The sequence below is a fragment of the Nomascus leucogenys genome, chromosome 11 (assembly GCF_006542625.1).
Source record: "Nomascus leucogenys isolate Asia chromosome 11, Asia_NLE_v1, whole genome shotgun sequence".
In the NCBI taxonomy this organism is placed as follows: domain Eukaryota; kingdom Metazoa; phylum Chordata; class Mammalia; order Primates; family Hylobatidae; genus Nomascus; species Nomascus leucogenys.
Genome location: NC_044391.1, coordinates 25258882 through 25276833, shown reverse-complemented (window position 1 = coordinate 25276833; position 17952 = coordinate 25258882). Strand labels below are relative to the sequence as shown.

Genomic DNA, 17952 nt, shown 5'->3' with positions numbered 1-17952 from the left:
TGTGTGATGTTCCCCTCCCTGTGTCCATGTGTTCTCATTGTTCAACTCCCACCTATGAGTGAGAACATGCGGTGTTTGGTTTTCTGTTCCTGTGTTAGTTTGCTGAGAATGATGGTTTCCAGCTTCATCCATGTCCCTGCAAAGGACATGAACTCATCCTTTTTTATGGCTGCATGGTATTCCATGGTGTATGTATGCCACATTTTCTTTATCCGATCTACCATTGTTGAGCATTTGGGTTCATTCCCAGTCTTTGCTATTGTGAACAGTGGTGCAATAAACATACATATGCATGTATCTTTATAGTAGAATGATTTATAATCCTTTGGGTATATACCCAGTAATGGGATTGCTGGGTCAAATGGTATTTCTAGATCTTTGAGGGATCACCACACTATCTTCCACAGTGGTTGAACTAATTTACACTCCCACCAACAGTGTAAAAGCATTCCTATTTCTCCACATCCTCTCCAGCATCTGTTGTTTCCTGACTTTTTAACGATCACCATTCTAACTGGCATGAGATGGTATCTCATTGTGGTTTTGATTTGCATTTCTCTAATTACCAGTGTTGATGAGCATTTTTTCATGTTTGTTGGCTGCATAAATGTCTTCTTTTGAGAAGCATCTGTTCATATCCTTTGCCCACTTTTTGATGGGGTTGGTTTTTTTGTTTTTGTTTTTTTTTTGAGATGGAGTCTCCCTCTGTAACCCAGGATGGAGTGCAGTGGTGCCATCTTGGCTTACTGCAACCTCCCCATCCCAGGTCCTGGTTCAAGCAATTCTCCTGCCTCAGCCTCCGGAGTAGCTGGGATTACAGGAATGCGCCACCATGCCCAGCTAATTTTTGTATTTTCAGTAGAGATGGGGTTTCACCATGCTGGCCAGGCTGGTCTTGAACTCCTGACCTCGTGATCTGCCCACCTTGGCCTCCCAAAGTGTTGGGATTACAGGCGTGAGCCACTGAGCCGGACCGTTTGTTTTTTTCTTGTAAATTTGTTTGAGTTCTCTGTAGATTCTGGATATTATCCCTTTCTCACATGGATAGATTGCAAAATTTTTCTCCCATTCTCTGTGTTGCCTGTTCACTCTGATGATAGTTTCTTTTACTGTGCAGAAACTCTTTAGTTTAATTAGATCCCATTTGTCAATTTTGGCTTTAGTTGCCATTGCTTTTGATGTGTTAGTCATAAAGTCTTTGCCCATACCTATGCCTTGAATGGTATTGTCTAGGTATTCTTCTAGGGTTTTTATGGTTTCAGGCCTTACATTTAAGTCTTTAATTCATCTTGAGTTAATTTTTGTATAAGGTGTAAGGAAGGGGTCCGGTTACATTTTTCTGCATATGGCTAGCCAGTTTTCTTAACATCATTTATTAAATAGGGAATCCTTTCCCCATTGCTTGTTTTTGTCAGGTTTGTCAAAGGATGGTTGTAGATATGTGGTGTTATTGCTGAGGCCTCTGTTCTGTTCTATTGGTCTATATATCTGTTTTGGTACCAGTACCATGCTGTTTTGATTACTGTAGCCTTGCAGTACAGTTTGAAGTCAGGTAGCATGATTCCTCCAGTTTTGTTCTTTTTGCTTAGGATTGTCTTGGCTATAGGGGCTCTTTTTTGGTTCTATATGAAATTTAAAGTAGTTTTTGCCAATTCTGTGAAGAAAGTCAGTGGTAACTTGATGGGGATAGCATTGAATCTATAAATTACTTTGGGCAGTATGGCCATTTTCATGATATTGGTTCTTCATATTCATGAGGAGGGAATGTTTTTCCATTTGTTTGTGTCCTCTCTTATTTCCTTGAGCAGTGGTTTGTAGTTCTCCTTGAAGAGGTTCTTCACATCCCTTGTAGGTTGGATTCCTAGGTATTTTATTCTCTTTGTACCAATTGTGAATGGGAGTTCACTCATGATTTGGCTCTCTATTGTTGGTGTATAGGAATGCTTGTGATTTTTGCACAGTGATTTTGTATCCTGAGACTTTGCTGAAGTTGCTTATCAGCTTAAGCAGATTTTGGGCTGAGATGATGGGGTTTTCTAAATATACAATCATGGCATCTGCAAACAAAGACAATTTGACTTCCTCTCTTCCTATTTGAATACACTTTATTTCTTTCTCTTGCCTGATTGCCCTGGCCAGAACTTCCAATACTATGTTGAATGGGAGTGGTAAGACAGGGCATCCTTGCGTTGTGCCAGTTTTCAAAGGGAATGCTTCCAGTTTTTGCCCATTCAGTATGCTATTGTCTGTGGGCTTGTCATAAATAGCTCTTATTATTTTGAGATATGTTCCATCAATACCTAGTTAATTGAGAGTTTTTAGCATAAAGGGATGTCAAATTTTATTGAAGGCCTTTTCTGCATCTATTGAGATGATCATGTGGTTTTTGTCATTGGTTCTGTTTATGTGATGGATTACGTTTATTGATTTGCATATGTTGAACCATGCTTGCATCCCAGGGATGAAGCCAACTTTCTCGTGGCGGATAAGCTTTCTGATGTGCTACTGGATTCGTTTTGCCAGTATTTTATTGAGGATTTTCACGTCGAAGTTCATCAGGGATATTGGCCTGAAATTTTCTTTTTTGTTATGTCTCTGCCAGGTTTTGGTATTAGGATGATGCTGGCCTCATAAAATGAGTTAGGGAGGAGTCCCTCTTTTTCTATTGTTTGGATTAGTTTCAGAAGGGATGGTACCAGTTCCTCTTTGTACCTCTGGTAGAATTCGGCTGTGAATCTGTCTGGTCCTGGGCTTTTTTTGGTTGGTAGGCTATTAAGTACTGCCTCAATTTCAGAACTTGTTATTGGTCTACTTAGGGATTTGACTTCTTCCTGGTTTATTCTTGGGAGGGTGTATGTGTCCAGGAATTTATCCATTTCCTCTGAATTTTCTAGTTTATTTGCGTAGAGGTGTTTGTAGTATTCTCTAATGGTAGTTTGTATTTCTGTGGGATCAGTGGTGTTATTCCTTTTATCATTTTTTGTTGTGTCTATTTGATTCTTCTCTTTTTTTCTTTATTAGTCTGGCTAGTGGTCTATCCATTTTGTTAATCTTTTAAAAAAAACCAGCTCCTGGATTCATTGATTTTTTTGAAGGGTTCTTCGTGTCTGTATCTACAACCATGAAGCTTTATCCTCTAAGTATCCAAATGTTGAACCAATCCATACCATCTCCTTTTTCCACAAAATACAAGATATTATACAGTCTCTGTTATAGGGACCACTAGGAAGGAACATGCAGTTGAAAACACACAGTTAAAAGGATTTTGGATTCAAATTCATCAGAGTACTAATTTTCCTAAGCAGGTTTTGATAAAGGCCATTGGGACACTTGTCACACTGTTCAAGTGCTGAATGGTAAGATTTCTGATGAGACCAAACAGGTCACATTAAATCAATAGAATATCTTAGAAATAAAGCCAATATGACTAAATCCAAAACATATCACATGAAGTACCTCCTGTACAATACAAACCTAGTTTAATAAATAAAAGAGGCATAGGTGACTGGACTCTGGGAGAACATCCAGTTCCTGATGGCCTCTTCACAGTCTTCTCTGAGACTCCACAGCCACTTCCACCCGGGCAAGTCTAATGGTGCAGCCATGAAGTTTGTAGCCATCTGGTCTTACTAATGTCATGGTGCTAGGCTGCACCCCAACAGCAGCTGTCACATGACAGATGAGTTCATGCTCTTGGGGGTCTTATTTGTCACCAGTGGGTGACAGCTTCTCCAGGCCATGCTTGGCAAACACATTTTTCAGCTTTGCTTCTAAAAGTGACAACCCTTGGAAGACCTTCTCCAGAGTGAGCTTCTGGTTCCCAGGCTCTGATTCTTCAGAAATCGACTGTGTAGTCTTCTCCAAAATGTCAGCCACCTATCTTGGCATCTTCCATACATCTCTCGGTTTGACTCCTTATGTTTTCACGATCAGCTACAGCTCTGTGCTATCTCATGGTTAAATCCTGGACTTCCTTCTCCAGTTTAACAGCTTTACTCTTAAGGCTCCTTGGGCAAGAGAGGGCCCAAGCTCATCAGGAGGGTCCTCAGAACAGCAGTCCACACCAGCAGTTATCGGGGTGGCAGTGCAGAATGGAAGCGGCCATCCCTTGCTCTCCCAGGAGATGCTCGAGGCCAGTAGGCACTGCACCTGGTGCCTCCCTGCCCACTGCGAACATACGGCCATGTTCCTGACTTGGGTTGACAGGGGAAGTGCATGCGCACTTTCCCTGTAATTTTATCTTTACAATTTTCTGTTACTTTAAAAAACACTGCAACACTAATTTTGTGTATGTGGAAAGTCTGTTGTCTAAGTTTTATATTTAGCATCTTCTCACTCTTGTCTCTGTAGTCTCATTTTATTCTGTAATTTTTTTCCAATCTCTATAAAATTAATGTTTATAATAAGTATTAGTTAAGGGTAAAATAAATTTAAGTTATATGCTCTCCTTTACTTTATTCTCCTTGTATCATTCTTTATGAAACTTGGAGCCTCAAATATACATGTGGAAAGCCTCTGTAGATTCCTGTTAGGATTGAAATTTTCTGGTATATAAACTTTCAACAGAAAATGGGAAAGCAACCAATTAAGTTTGCATAAACTGTCTTTTAGATCACATATCTTTCTTTCCTTTTATAAGTGATATATCATTAGTTAATTCAATAAATTTTTATTGAGACCATTGTATTTTACACATTGATAATGCAGATATGAAAAAAAACCAGACAAGGTCTCTCCCCTTGTGGCTATTAGAATTTATTGGTATGGTTATGACCATGCTTATGTCTTTTGGAGTAATATGAACATGTGACAATATACATTCAATTCTATTTTTCTTGTTCGAAGTTAGAGAATTAAAGTCCCGCTTCTATATTTCTAATTAAAGTCCCACTTCTATATTTCCTTTCACCTCTGCACAATGAATCTCTCCCTTCTTCTAAGATATTATATTGTTATTGTAGTAATGTGCAGGCCTTATTTTGTACTTTCAATTTAATTAATCAATGTGCTATCATAGCATTTTCATTTTGCATTTTATAGTCATTTCTGAACATGTTTTCCATACTAGAATATTTTCTTTAGATCTCTCAAAGATAAACAAACTGGACATTAGTTTAAGTGCTAAAAACAGATTTTATTCAGTAACTACTGACAGTAAGGGAACAACCTAAGCTCCATTCCAATTTGTGCAGAGGTGATGGATGGGGCATTTTAAAAGGAGAATAAGGGAGTAGGAAGGAAAAGTGAGCAGGGCTCAAGTAGTGTCAGGGAAGGAAAAAATTACCAGAAGTAAGTAAGAAGGTTTGTCAGTGTAAATGTGATTAGGCCAGCTGTGTATGCTAGTTGGCAATTATTGAAGTTGGAATTCTATCTTCCCACAGAGACTGAGATACAGAGGTTCTATCTTTCCTGCTTATTATATTTTAAAGGAATGGCTTTTAGGTCCTTGAGAAAGATACCCTGGGGCATAGGAGATACATACATATATATCTCAAAGTTACAGAGGAAGGATTTATAATTATAAGCTCTTTTTAGTAAATTCTCTAAGAAAGGGGAGTCAGGGGCCCATTGTCAAATGTTGGCTAGAACAAACAATAAATTCTTTCGACAGGCTTGAGCTTTTTCAGACAGGAACTCAAGGAGGGGTTGAGTCTTTCCAGGAATGTAGCCTTAGGCAGCCAGAAGCCATGTTAGGGTTGATCAGGTCTCTTAGTGCAGGGGTTTGTATGGAGTCATTTTGTGCCAAGAGTTCTTTTGTAGTTCTCAGATCCTATCTTTGTATTTCTTATATAGTAAGAGAGTAGTAGGTTCTCAATGAATGTTGATCCAATTAGTATTTATTGCTTAAATACTAATAGTCCTTTAATAATCAGATCCTAATTATTGTTTTCTGCTTGTGTTGATTGGCCTGTTCTATTCATCGCTGCATATTCAAGATCCCATGCCAGAGCCACCTGTACAGTTGTGCAGTTTATATACTGCACAAGTGTGTCTGAATGAAGAGGTGAGAGGGAGCTTAAATTCCAGTTGTGCTTTATTTGCTGTAAACCTCAACACCAGCGTGTCCTCTAAATTGTATGAAGACATTATGCGGGCTAGTTTCTATCCTGCCTATTACAATGCCTGTTATAGGATTCTAAAATATATGGGATCTAAAAAATACTGGCTGGACATGTTCTAACTTTTTGCTCTGGAAAGTTAAAATAAAAAGAGTTTTAACCCCAAATTTTCAATAATTACCTTGATTTTTGCTTTACCTTTTTAATAAGAGAAGTTTGGTTTGTTAAGGTCTAGGTGTTTGAACACTGGAAAGCACAAGTTAGTCTATTATAATGGTCTGTTTGCTTCAGATTCTACCGAAGGTCTTCAAGATCATAGATTTGTAGCCAGGGGCCTCTCAGATATAACCACTACCTTGGTAACCAGTGTCACAACCAAGAGAAACACAGATTCCTCTCCAGGGAGTTGACTGTCTTTTTGTTGATTTTGTTTTCAGCTTGGGGTAGATTTAACTGTTTTTATTATCTTTGCTATACACATTTATGCAGAGATATTTTCAAGTAAAGTCAGGATTTGTTCTTGAGTAATACCAATTTTCTTTTTATAAGGTCATGGGTTTGGGGTTTTTAGACTTTTGAAAAGCTGTACCTGTTTTTCAACTCAATCGTTTGCAATTGTTTTATTTCTTCATGTACTGACTTGCACATTCCCATTAATCTATCCCAAATTTTTCTCTACCAAAAAAGCCTCATAAAAATTAAACATCTATTTTGATATTTTATATTGTTACAACTCTGCACTCTATATTCCATAAGAAATTATTTAAAAGCAACAATGACAATAGAAAATCTGCTTGGATTAAGAAAATTAATTTTAAAGTTTTTTCATGGTAGCACAAGTATTTAATATAGTAATATATTCCTCCCTTTGGAAAAAAAAATACCCCGGAAAAGCTAGAACAGCTGGGATATATATTACTATGCTGTATTCACCTCAATTTTACTAATATCTAATTTCAGGCTTTGAAATTGTATATTAGTATAATTGACATAACTGACTTTCTTTCAGTTTTGGTCTCAAACCAAAATAGATTCAAATGTCTTCCACTAAGCATTAGAGAGATAAATTGCTGCCCACTTGTAAGAAGCAAAAATTCATATTTGTGTGTTTCAAGACTCAGTAGAGCACAGTCTTCTGTTCCCATGGAAACTATCTCTGGCTAAATGGGAGGAGGTCGCAGAGCAGAACTGAAATGCCTATACCAATAGAAAGAGCTGTGTTTTAATTCTTCTGGAAGTTATTTACTTTTTTTTTTTTTTTTGGTCCTAGCTATGGTGCCAAATTATTTGGTCAGACGACATTTACTTGGACATTAATGATCTTGAAGATAATACTTAAGTGGGGACAATTTTTTTTGGTAGGGAAAAGAAAATTGAAATGTTGGAAAAACAAAAGCTGATAGAATTCACACTGAAGAATAAGGTTTTTAGTTTTCAAAGCTGGGCATTTGAGCTATGTAGATTTTACTATTGATTTTATCAGCCATACTCAAAAGAGAATGTCCTGATGATTCATGTTAGTTTTTATTTACGTGTTCTCAGATAAATATGTGACAATCTATGAAATGTTTATTTTTAAAAGTTATTATATAATCCATAGCACTGATATAGTTACATTTTTAGTCAACACATCACAAACACTGCAGATTGTCCAAGATTAAGAGATACTTACAATCTTGTCTCAACTGATACAGTTACATGGAAGCTTTTCTTGGCTATGTTAGCTCTTTTGAGTAAGTGTAAAAACCAGGTGCAACTACAACTATTTTCTTTTCTTGACCCTAGCAGAAATACCTATTTAGATTTTAGATGTTTATGTTTTCATAAACACAATAATTTAATTTGGAATTTATTTTCATGTTTGAAAAAACTTAGAGGAGCCAATGAATTATGGAATGGAAGAGCACTGAGATATTCTCTAGACGTCAGCTCAGTCCTCTGATTTTCATTTGAGAAAAAGAGTCCCAGGTGATTTGCTAATTTCCTTATGTAAAATCTGTAGCATGAACTCCACTGGAACCTGGGGTTCTTAGACCCTAATCCAGTATGGTTGTCCTTTCCACCTGACTTATTTAAAATATTCATATTTCTCACATTTATATCTGAAGACTGTGCAAATGGTGCTATTTTAATGTCTTTTAAATTGATTTAAAAACCCAAAGACTTACTTCATGTATTAGCCTTTTGGTCAGAAGTATAATTTGCCTCAGTAATAAAGATAAGCAGTTCAGTAAAAGAAAGATAAACTTCCAAGTTTTCTAAATATGAGTGTGTTGGAAAACCTCAATCTGGGTGGCACCACTATTTTAGGCAGAATATATGTGGGAAACAATCAGGAGTTGACTATATGGTGTTTGTCATGAGACTTAAATATGAATGGATGTGGAAACACACATTTACTTCTTTGCCGATGGAACCTATCTCTATCTCAGGTGGTAGGCTAGTTATGGTTTTTTCATTTTTCATGTGAATGTTCTTTATTGGCATGGATAATGGAGAATTTACTGTATATACATATATCCTGTTCCTATGGAAGTGAAACCTTGAAAATACTGCTTTCCACCCTGAAACACAAAACAAGGTTTTAATAAACCCTGATATGAAATAATGTAAAGTCAAGATGTGTCTGGAGTTGGTTCCTTCCAGTGGGTTCTTGGTCTCGCTGACTTCAAGACTGAAGCCGCAGACCTCCATGGTGAGTGTTACAGCTCTTAAAGGTGGTGTGGACCCAAAGAGTGAGCAGCAGCAAAATTTATTGAAAAGAGTGAAAGAACAAAGCTTCCACAGCATGGAAGGGGACCCGAGTGGATTGCCGCTGCTGGCCACCTTTTATTTCCTTATTTGTCCCCACCCACGTCCTGCTGATTGGTCCATTTTACAGAGCACTGATTGGTCCATTTTACAGAGTGCGGATTGGTCCATTTTACAGAGTGCTGATTGGTGCATTTACAATCCTTTAGCTAGACACAGAGTGCTGATTGGTGCGTTTTTACAGAATGCTGATTGGTGCATTTACAATCCTTTAGCTAGACACAGAGTGCTGATTTGTGCATTTTTACGGAGTGCTGATTAGTGCGTTTACAATCCTTTAGCTAGACACAGAATGCTGATTCATGCGTTTTTACGGAGTGCTGATTGGTACATTTACAATCCTTTAGCTAGACACAGCAATGATTGGTGCATTTACAATCCTCTAGCTAGACAGAAAAGTATATATATTTATATGTGTATAGAGAGATCTCTCTATATATAGAAAGGCTGAGACAGAGAGATATTAAGAGAGAGAAATAGAAAAGGAGAGCGAGAAGTTGATTGATACTCAGTCAGCCAAGAAATAGAAGACTTGCTGAAAAAAGTTTACTCAGTAAGAGATAAAACTGATTAATGTCCTACAGGGCAATAAAACTATAACCTTTTGGGTTGTCTTTTCTGAGAGAAATCATTTGCACCTCTACTGGACAAAACAATCTATACCATTGACATGTAATTCATAGAACCTGGGCCTTTATCAAAGGTAACTAGTAAATCAAACAAAGGTACATCCCCTTGAGTATTAGATAATCCTTGGGTGGTCCTATTAGACAGTGTTCTGACACTGAAAGGCAATACAGTGATTCCTTTGTCCTATTTCAAATTTGGTATAATTTTTTTTAGCACAACTAGTTTCTTTCCCAAATACCTAAAGTCTGCTTTCTGTAGTTCTAACATTATCATGCTCTAGTGAAAGCCCTCCAGTTTAAGCTGAATTTCCCCCCTTTAAATCACAGAATATGCATTCCTGCCTAAAGGAAACAACTTTCTTCCCAGAGTTTTTCCAGGGTTGGGTAGAATTTTTATGTCAGGAAAGGGCTTTTGATCTTATTAAATATTCCAAAAGCAGGGAAACAGGAATTGACTGTACATTAATATAAATATGACTAGCAGGCCTCCAAATATATTCCTATGCTATATTGAGAAATTCTGAAAAAAAGTGAAGAACTTTATTACAAATATTATTTCTAACATTTATAAATATTTTCACCGTATGATGTGCTTTGAGTGTTTTATTTTGCTGTGTTTGTTTTACTTTCTTTTTGCCCTGGTTGACATCATTTACTCATTGTTGGAATAATTTTTTCAATTCTGTACTGGGAGTTCTTCATTTCAGGGTCACTTTTAGCCCTAAAGATCCATAATTGTGTTCACATATTGCACTGTATTTTGTTTATCTCACAAGGCACATTTTCCTTTTCAGAGTAAAAGTAATATATATGAGACCTGCATTTTGAATGTAAGATTTATTTGAACCTGTAAAGGGAAGAACTAATGTCCTTCACTCAGTAAGGTTGAAAACACAACTCCATAATGTATTGTTTCTGAAAAGAATTTATATTAAAAACATTGCAATAAGAGGTTTCAGAATAGCACATTAAGCATATGAACTTATGTGGACATTTTGGCCTGGGGCAGTGAAAGTAAATACTTTTAACTCATTTTATGAAAAGAATGCAGTTACCATTGCAAAACAAGGAAAGAAAAATAAGAAGTTAAGCTAGAAATAAAGATTTGAAATGTTTGTAACAAAAAGAAATGATAAATGAGTTTGAGATGATGGGTATCCTAAATATACTGATTTTGTCATTACGCATTATATGCAAGCATCAGAATATCACATGTAACACATAAATATGCATAATTATAAATCAATAAAAATAATAGACAAAATAATAGACAAAGAATTGAATACAACTGACTTTAGACTTCTAATAGTTTATACATATGACCCCAAATCACCTAAACATTTTATACTTTAACATGTACTTCTAAAAAACCCTAACTTTTTAAAATATAGTTTTAGATTTACAGAAAAATTAAGTTGATAGTATAGAGTTCCCCTATAACGCCCACCCAGTTTCCTGTACTGACATCCTACTAATGTATGATACATTTGTCACAATTAATGAACTAATATTGATACATTATTATTAGCTAATGTCCACGCATAATTCAGATTTTCTTTTCTTTTCTTTTTTCTTTTTTTTTCTTCTGAGATGGAGTTTTTCTTTTATCACCCAGGCTAGAGTGCAACGGCATGATCTTGGCTCACTGCAACCTCTGCCTCATGGGTTCAAGAGATTTTCCAGCCTCAGCCTCCCTAGTAGCTGGGATTACAGGTGCCCACCACCACACCCAGCTAATTTTTGTAGTTTTAGTAGAGACAGGGTTTCACCATGTTGGCCAGGTTCGTCTCAAATTCCTGACCTCAGGTGATCCGCCCACCTTGGCCTTCCAAAGTGCTGGGATTATAGGCGTGAGCAACCATGCTTGGCCTTTTTTTTTTTTTAAGTGTAAATATCTCTGTTTTATTTGGCTATGGAAAGTACATGGCATTCTTGAACTTCATTATTGTTGAACTCCTAACAATATCCATCCTCAAGAATCATCCCTGTATTAGTCTGTTTTCACACTGCTGATAAAAACATACCCCAAACAGGGTAATTTATAAAGAAAAAGAGGTTTAATGGACTCACACTTCTGTGTGGCTGGGGAGGCCTCACAATCATGGCAAGAGGTGAAAGGCACATATTAAATGGTGGCAGCAAGAGAGAATCAAAGCCAAGCAAAAGGGGAAACCCCTTATAAAACCATCAGATCTCATAAGACTTATTCACTACCACAAGAACTGTATGAGGGAAACTGCCCACATGATTCAATTATCCCTCACTCAGTCCCTCACACAACATGTGGGAATTATGGGAGCTACAATTCGTGATGAGATTTGAGTGGGGAAACAGCCAAACTATATAATTCCACCCCGGCCCCTCCCAAATATCAGGTCCTCACATTTCAAAACCAATCATGCCTTCCAAACAGTCCCCCAAAGTCTTAACTCATTTCAGTATTAACTCAAAAGTCCACAGTTCAAAATCTCATCAGAGACAAGGCAAGTCCCTTCCACCTATGAACCTGTAAATTCAAAAGCAAGTTGTTTACTCCCTAGATACAAGGGTACAGGCATTGGATAAATACACATTTTCCAGGAAAAATTGGCCAAAACGAAGGGGCTAAAGGCCCCATGCAAGTCCAAAATCCAGTGGGGCAGTCAAATCTTAAAGCTCCAAAGCAATCTCCTTTGACTCCATGTCATACATACAGGTCATGCTGATGGTAGGTTCCCATGGTCTTGTGCAGCTCCACCCCTGTGGCTTTGTAGGGTACATACTTCCTCCCAGTATGAGTGTTGAGTGTCTGGCATTGAGTGTCTGCAACTTTTTCAGGTGCATGGTGCAAGCTGTCGGTGGATCAACCATTCTGGGGTCTGGAGGACATGGCCCTTTCCTCACAGCTCCACTGGGCAGTGCCCCAGTGGGGACTCTGTGTGGGGGCTCCCACCCCAAATTTCCCTTTCATACTGCCCTAGCAGAGGTTCTCCATGATGACCCCACCCCTTAAGCAAACTACTGCCTACATATCCAGTTGTTTCCACACATCCTCTGAAACCTATGTGGAGGTTCTCAAACCGCAATTCTTGACTTCTGTGCACCTGCAGGCTCAACACCATGTGGAAGCTGCCAAGGCTTGGGGCTTGCATCTTTTGAAGCCATGGGCCAAGCTGTACTTTGCCCCCTTTCAGCCATGGCTAGAGAGGCTGGGATGTGGGGCACCAAGTCCCTAGGCTGCACACAGCAGAGAGGTCCTGGGCCCAGCCCACAAAGCCATTTTTTCCTCCTAGTCTTCCAGGTCTGTAATGGGAGGGGCTGCCACAAAGGTCTCTGACATGCCCTGGAGATATTTTCCCCATTGTCTTGGCGATTAACATTTGGTTCTCTGTTACTTATGCAAATTTCTGCAGCAGGCTTGAATTTCTCCTCAGAAAATGCTTTTTTCTTTTTTCTCACATCATCAGTCTGAAAATTTTCTAAACTTTTTGCTCTATTTCACTTTTAAAATGGAATCCTTTTAACAGCACCCAAGTCACCTCTTGAACGCTTTGCTGCTTAGAAATGTCTTCTGCCAGATACCCTAAATCAAATCAAATCTCTCAAGTCAAGTTCCATAAATCTCTAGGGCAGGGGCAAAATGCCACCAGTCTCTTTGCTAAAACATTGCAAGAGTCACCTTTACTACAGCTCCCAACAAGTTCCTTATCTCCATCTGAGACCACCTCAGCCTGGACATTATTGTTCATACCACTCTCAGCATTTTGGTCAAAACTATTCAACAAGTCTCTAGGAAGTTGCAAATTTTCTCACATTTTCTTCTCTTCTTCTGAGCCCTCCAAACTGTTCCAACCTCTGCCTGTTACCCAGTTCCAAAGCCCCTTCCACATTTTTGGGTATCTTTACAGCAGGACCCCACTCTACAGGTATCAATTTACCGCAGTAGTCTGTTTTCACACTCCTGATAAAGACATGCCCAAGACTGGGTAATTTATAAAGAAAAAGAGGTTTAATGGACTCAGAGTGCCACGTGGCTGGGGAGGCCTTACAATCATAGCAAAAGGTGAAAGTCACGTCTTACATGGCAGCAGGCAAGAAAGAATGAAAGCAAAGCATAAGAGGAAACAAACTCCTTATAAAGCCATCAGATCTCATGAGACTTATTCACTGCCATGAGAATATGATGAGCAAAACCGCCCCATGATACAATTACCTCCCACTGGGTCCCTCCCACAACACATGGGAATTATGAGAGCTACAATTCAACATGAGATTTGGGTGGGGACACAGCCTAACCACACCAATCCCTCTGTCTTTCTGAGAAATGGAAATGTAATCCTCATCCTTTACAGAAACAGAGAAAATTCCTGACTTTATTTTTTTGAATATATTTTCTTTCTGAATTTTTAAAAATCTTTTATTTCAACAGGTTTTTGGGGAATGGGTATTCAGTTACATGAGTAAGTTCTTTAGTGGTGATTTCCAAGATTTTTCAACATCACGGGTTGAAAATATTTATGAATATTACTTATAAATGTTAGAAATAATATTATAATATTATTTATTATTAATAACATTAAATTTAATATTAAATAATATTAAATAATATTTATAATATAGCTTTTCACTTTTTTCAGAATTTCTCAATATGGCATAGGAATATATTTTGGGGCCTGCTTGCCATACGTACAGTCAAGTCCTGTTTCCCTACTTTTGGAGTATTTAATAAGATCATCCAAGTAGTATTCATTGTATCCAGTGAGTAGTCTTTTATCCCTCACCCCCTTCCCACCCTTTCCTCCGAGTCCCCAAAGTCCATTGAATCATTCTTATGCCTTTGCATCCTCATAGCTTAGTTCCCAATTATGAGTGAGAACATATGATGTTTGGTTTTCCATTCCTGAGTTATTTAACTTAGAATAATAGTCTCCACTTCCATCCAGGTTGCTACGAATGCTATTATTTAGTAGATTGATTTTATTATTTTTAACCCAATATCTTTTTTCTGTTACTATATTTCATTTAGGACACCATAAACATTTCATTGTCCAATCTTCTTTTTTTTTTTTTTTGAGACGGAGTCTCGCTGTTGCCCAGGCTGGAGTGCAGTGGCGCGATCTTGGCTCACTGCAGGCTCCGCCCCCGGGGTTCACGCCATTCTCCTGCCTCAGCCTCCTGAGTAGCTGGGACTACAGGCACCCGCCACCTCGCCCAGCTAATTTTTTGTATTTTTAGTGGAGACGGGGTTTCACTGTGTTAGCTAGGATGGTCTCGATCTCCTGACCTTGTGATCCGCCCGCCTCGGCCTCCCAAAGTGCTGGGATTACAGGCGTGAGCCACTGCGCCCGGCCCCCAATCTTCTTATACTCCTCTTGGCTGTGACTGTTTCTTAGTCTTGATTTTAATGACTTTGACGGTTTTGAGAAATGCTGGTCACGAAACCTGTAGAATGCTCTTCTACTAGAATTTGTGTGATATTTTTCTCATTATTAGACTGGGATTACGAGTTTTTGGAAGGAAGACTACAGAGGTAAAGTGCCATTTTCATCACCTTATATCAAAGATACTTAGTGTTAATATTACTTATCACTGTTGATGTTAACCTTGATCATCTGGCTGATGTAGTGTTTGACAGATTTATCCACTGTAAAGTTACTGTTTTTTTTTTCCTCTCCCTTTCCATAATGTATTTTTTTGAAGCAAGTCACTATGCAGAGTCCACATTAAAGGAGTGGGGAGTTTTACTCTCCCTTCTTGATGGCAGAGTATCTACTGGAATTATTTTGAAAACTTCACCATGGGAAAATTTGTCTTTTCTGCTCCATTTACTTATTTAATCATTTAGTCCTATTGGTATGGACTCGTGGATATTTATTTTAAACTTTGTGTTATAAGCCAATATTATTTTTAAATTCTATTGCTCAAATTGTTGGAATTTTGACCACAGGGAGATCTTTCAGCTTGCTATGTGTCCCTTTGACATGCCCCCATCATGTGAGATATCCATCCTGCTTGTTTGTTTAGAATTTCCATACATTCTGACACTACAAAATATTGAAGGATCATCTTGTCTATTTTTTGTCCTAGCCCTAGAACCAGTCATTTCTTTTAGAAGCCCTGGTTACTTTTACTGCAGAATGCTATTAGAAGCCAAGATCTGGATACTAGATGTCCTTTTTGCTACTGGGGTGTTATTGTTAACTAGCTCTCTCAGCTGACAGAGCAAGGAAATACATATGTGCTTAATAACCACTGTATATATACAAATCTATAAATATTTCCATATGTAACCATCTGTATTTATATGAAGCAAAATATCAGTTCATACTGATGTCTCTAATGCTTATTGCAAAACATACTTTTTATTAAGTAAAGGAATTCTTTTCAATGTAAAGAAGTTATGCAATTCAAATCCCTGTTAAGCTACAATTTTGAGTTTGATTTTAACATTATCTGTTTTGCTTTTTAAAAAATTCTTACAATAGACTCATTTGAACAACTGCTGGGCTAATATTATTTGGTTGATCAAAGCCGGAGACCTTTTAGTTTTCTAGGTATACAATTTTGTTGGTTGGCAATATCTAGATACAATAATTAACTTCTCCCTTTTAATGTGATTAATAAGGAAAAAGAGACATTCAAAAGAGTCAGCTTGGGCTAAAAAAGTTAATTCTCTCATTAAGGCATTTATTAAATTTTTTTTCCAGGGTGGGAAAAATAATAGCAAACAAAACAAAACAGATAATCAGTGGATCCATGGGGAATTCAGAAGCATACAAAAGTAGAATGAGCTATATCTATATGATTTCTTTTGCTGGATTTTTACCACTTTTGAAGATCACTAATAAGTGATTTGGTTCAAGGGATTCAAGTATCTGGTGGAAAGTAACATTAGATTAGGTAAGAGGTTAACTTAGAATCTGTGATTTTATGATAGCAGGTACTGTGATTGGTAATTTTAATTCAAATAAATGTTTTTGAAGACAGATCTAAATCATTTAAATATGATGAATAATTTCTAATAAAGTAAGGATAATGGCAGCATCTGCTGTTTTTTCCTTCCTTGAATTTTGTCTAAAATATTCAAAATGACATAGTGACATAGGTCCTTGAGCCCAACAATCTAACTCATTCTTCCTAAATCCTTTCCAATATGGACAAAGCAATGAAGGAAGTTGTTGCTGAGTTTTGAGTGTGTAAACACAAACTTGTTTGCTGCATGATCCTGACCTTGAAGTGTGCATGTGGTTGAAATATAGAAGAGCAGATGGGATTTAGGAAAAAACTATAGCATTTTTTTCTTGGATAACTGGCCAGAATCAGCAGGAAAACAGGCTGATATATTTTGACTCAATTGTATTACACTGACTCAACTTAACTGATTTGATTTTCAACCTAGGTGACAGAAATTGGTATATGCTAAGCTCCAGTACAATCAACTAATCTAAAGTAAGAAGCCAAGTCCTTATTTCAGCTGACTTGTCACTCTTTTTGGTGAAGTTTATAGATTAGCATTTATAAACCCTATCTTTGCTCTTGGTTGAGGAGGCAGTTTTCACAGAAGCTACTCTCTTTCCTATACACCTATATAAAACCGAATCTCCAATGTTTTAAACTAACTGTCTTAGAGTTATTCTTTGATATTCAAGAAGCCCTATTATTTACAGCTTCATTCCTTTGTATTGGATCCAGTTTTCCCTGCCCTCTCCAACAGTGAATTCAGCTCATCACTCACACCAGTGTCTTGGCATCTCTGTTTTTCTTTTATAAAAAAGGATCATAAAAATTGAAGTGATCTGTCACACCACTGAAAACTAAGGAAGAATGATACACTCATGTCACAGAAATAAAACAAATTCTATTAGACATAATGAAGATGGAGTTATATTGAGGGTAAATATTGAGCTGAATTTTAATTGCTCCTTCCAAGAAAAGGATGTGATGCTTTTGGGCTGAAGTAGAAGAATCCCCGAAGAATTTCACTGAGCCCTCAACCTAGAATTTTGAAGGATGTGAAAGTGTTAGATTGTGAGGTGTGTGGAGGTAGTAGGCAGTCATTTAAAATCCTTATAGGAATCGACAAAATACGTTAGGGAACAACTGCTATTACAGTTTTTTCACAAATCAAGTATTTTGCAAATAGTATCAATAAAAACATCTAAGATAAGACACATTTCCTTTTAAATTACGGGATGTGCTGTGCATGGTGGTTCATGTCTGTAATCCCAGCACTTTGGGAGGCCAGAGCAGGTGGATCACTTGAGCCCAGGATTTCAAGACCAGCCCAGGCAACGTGGTGCAACCCTGTCTCTACAAAAATTACAAAAAAAACTAGCCAGGTGTGGTGGCAAGTGCCTGTCCCAGCTACTCAGGAGACGGAGGTGTGAGGATCACCTGAGCCCGGGGTGGTCGAGGCTGCAGTGAGCTATCATCACACCACTGCACTCCAGCCTGGGTGACAGAGTGAGTTCCTG

At 37.7% G+C, this 17952-nt stretch overlaps 1 pseudogene; it reads right to left on the bottom strand.

Moving 5' to 3' along the window:
- Positions 1-3543: 3543 nt before the first annotated feature.
- Positions 3544-4200, bottom strand: LOC100606809 (annotated as a pseudogene).
- Positions 4201-17952: the final 13752 nt, after the last annotated feature.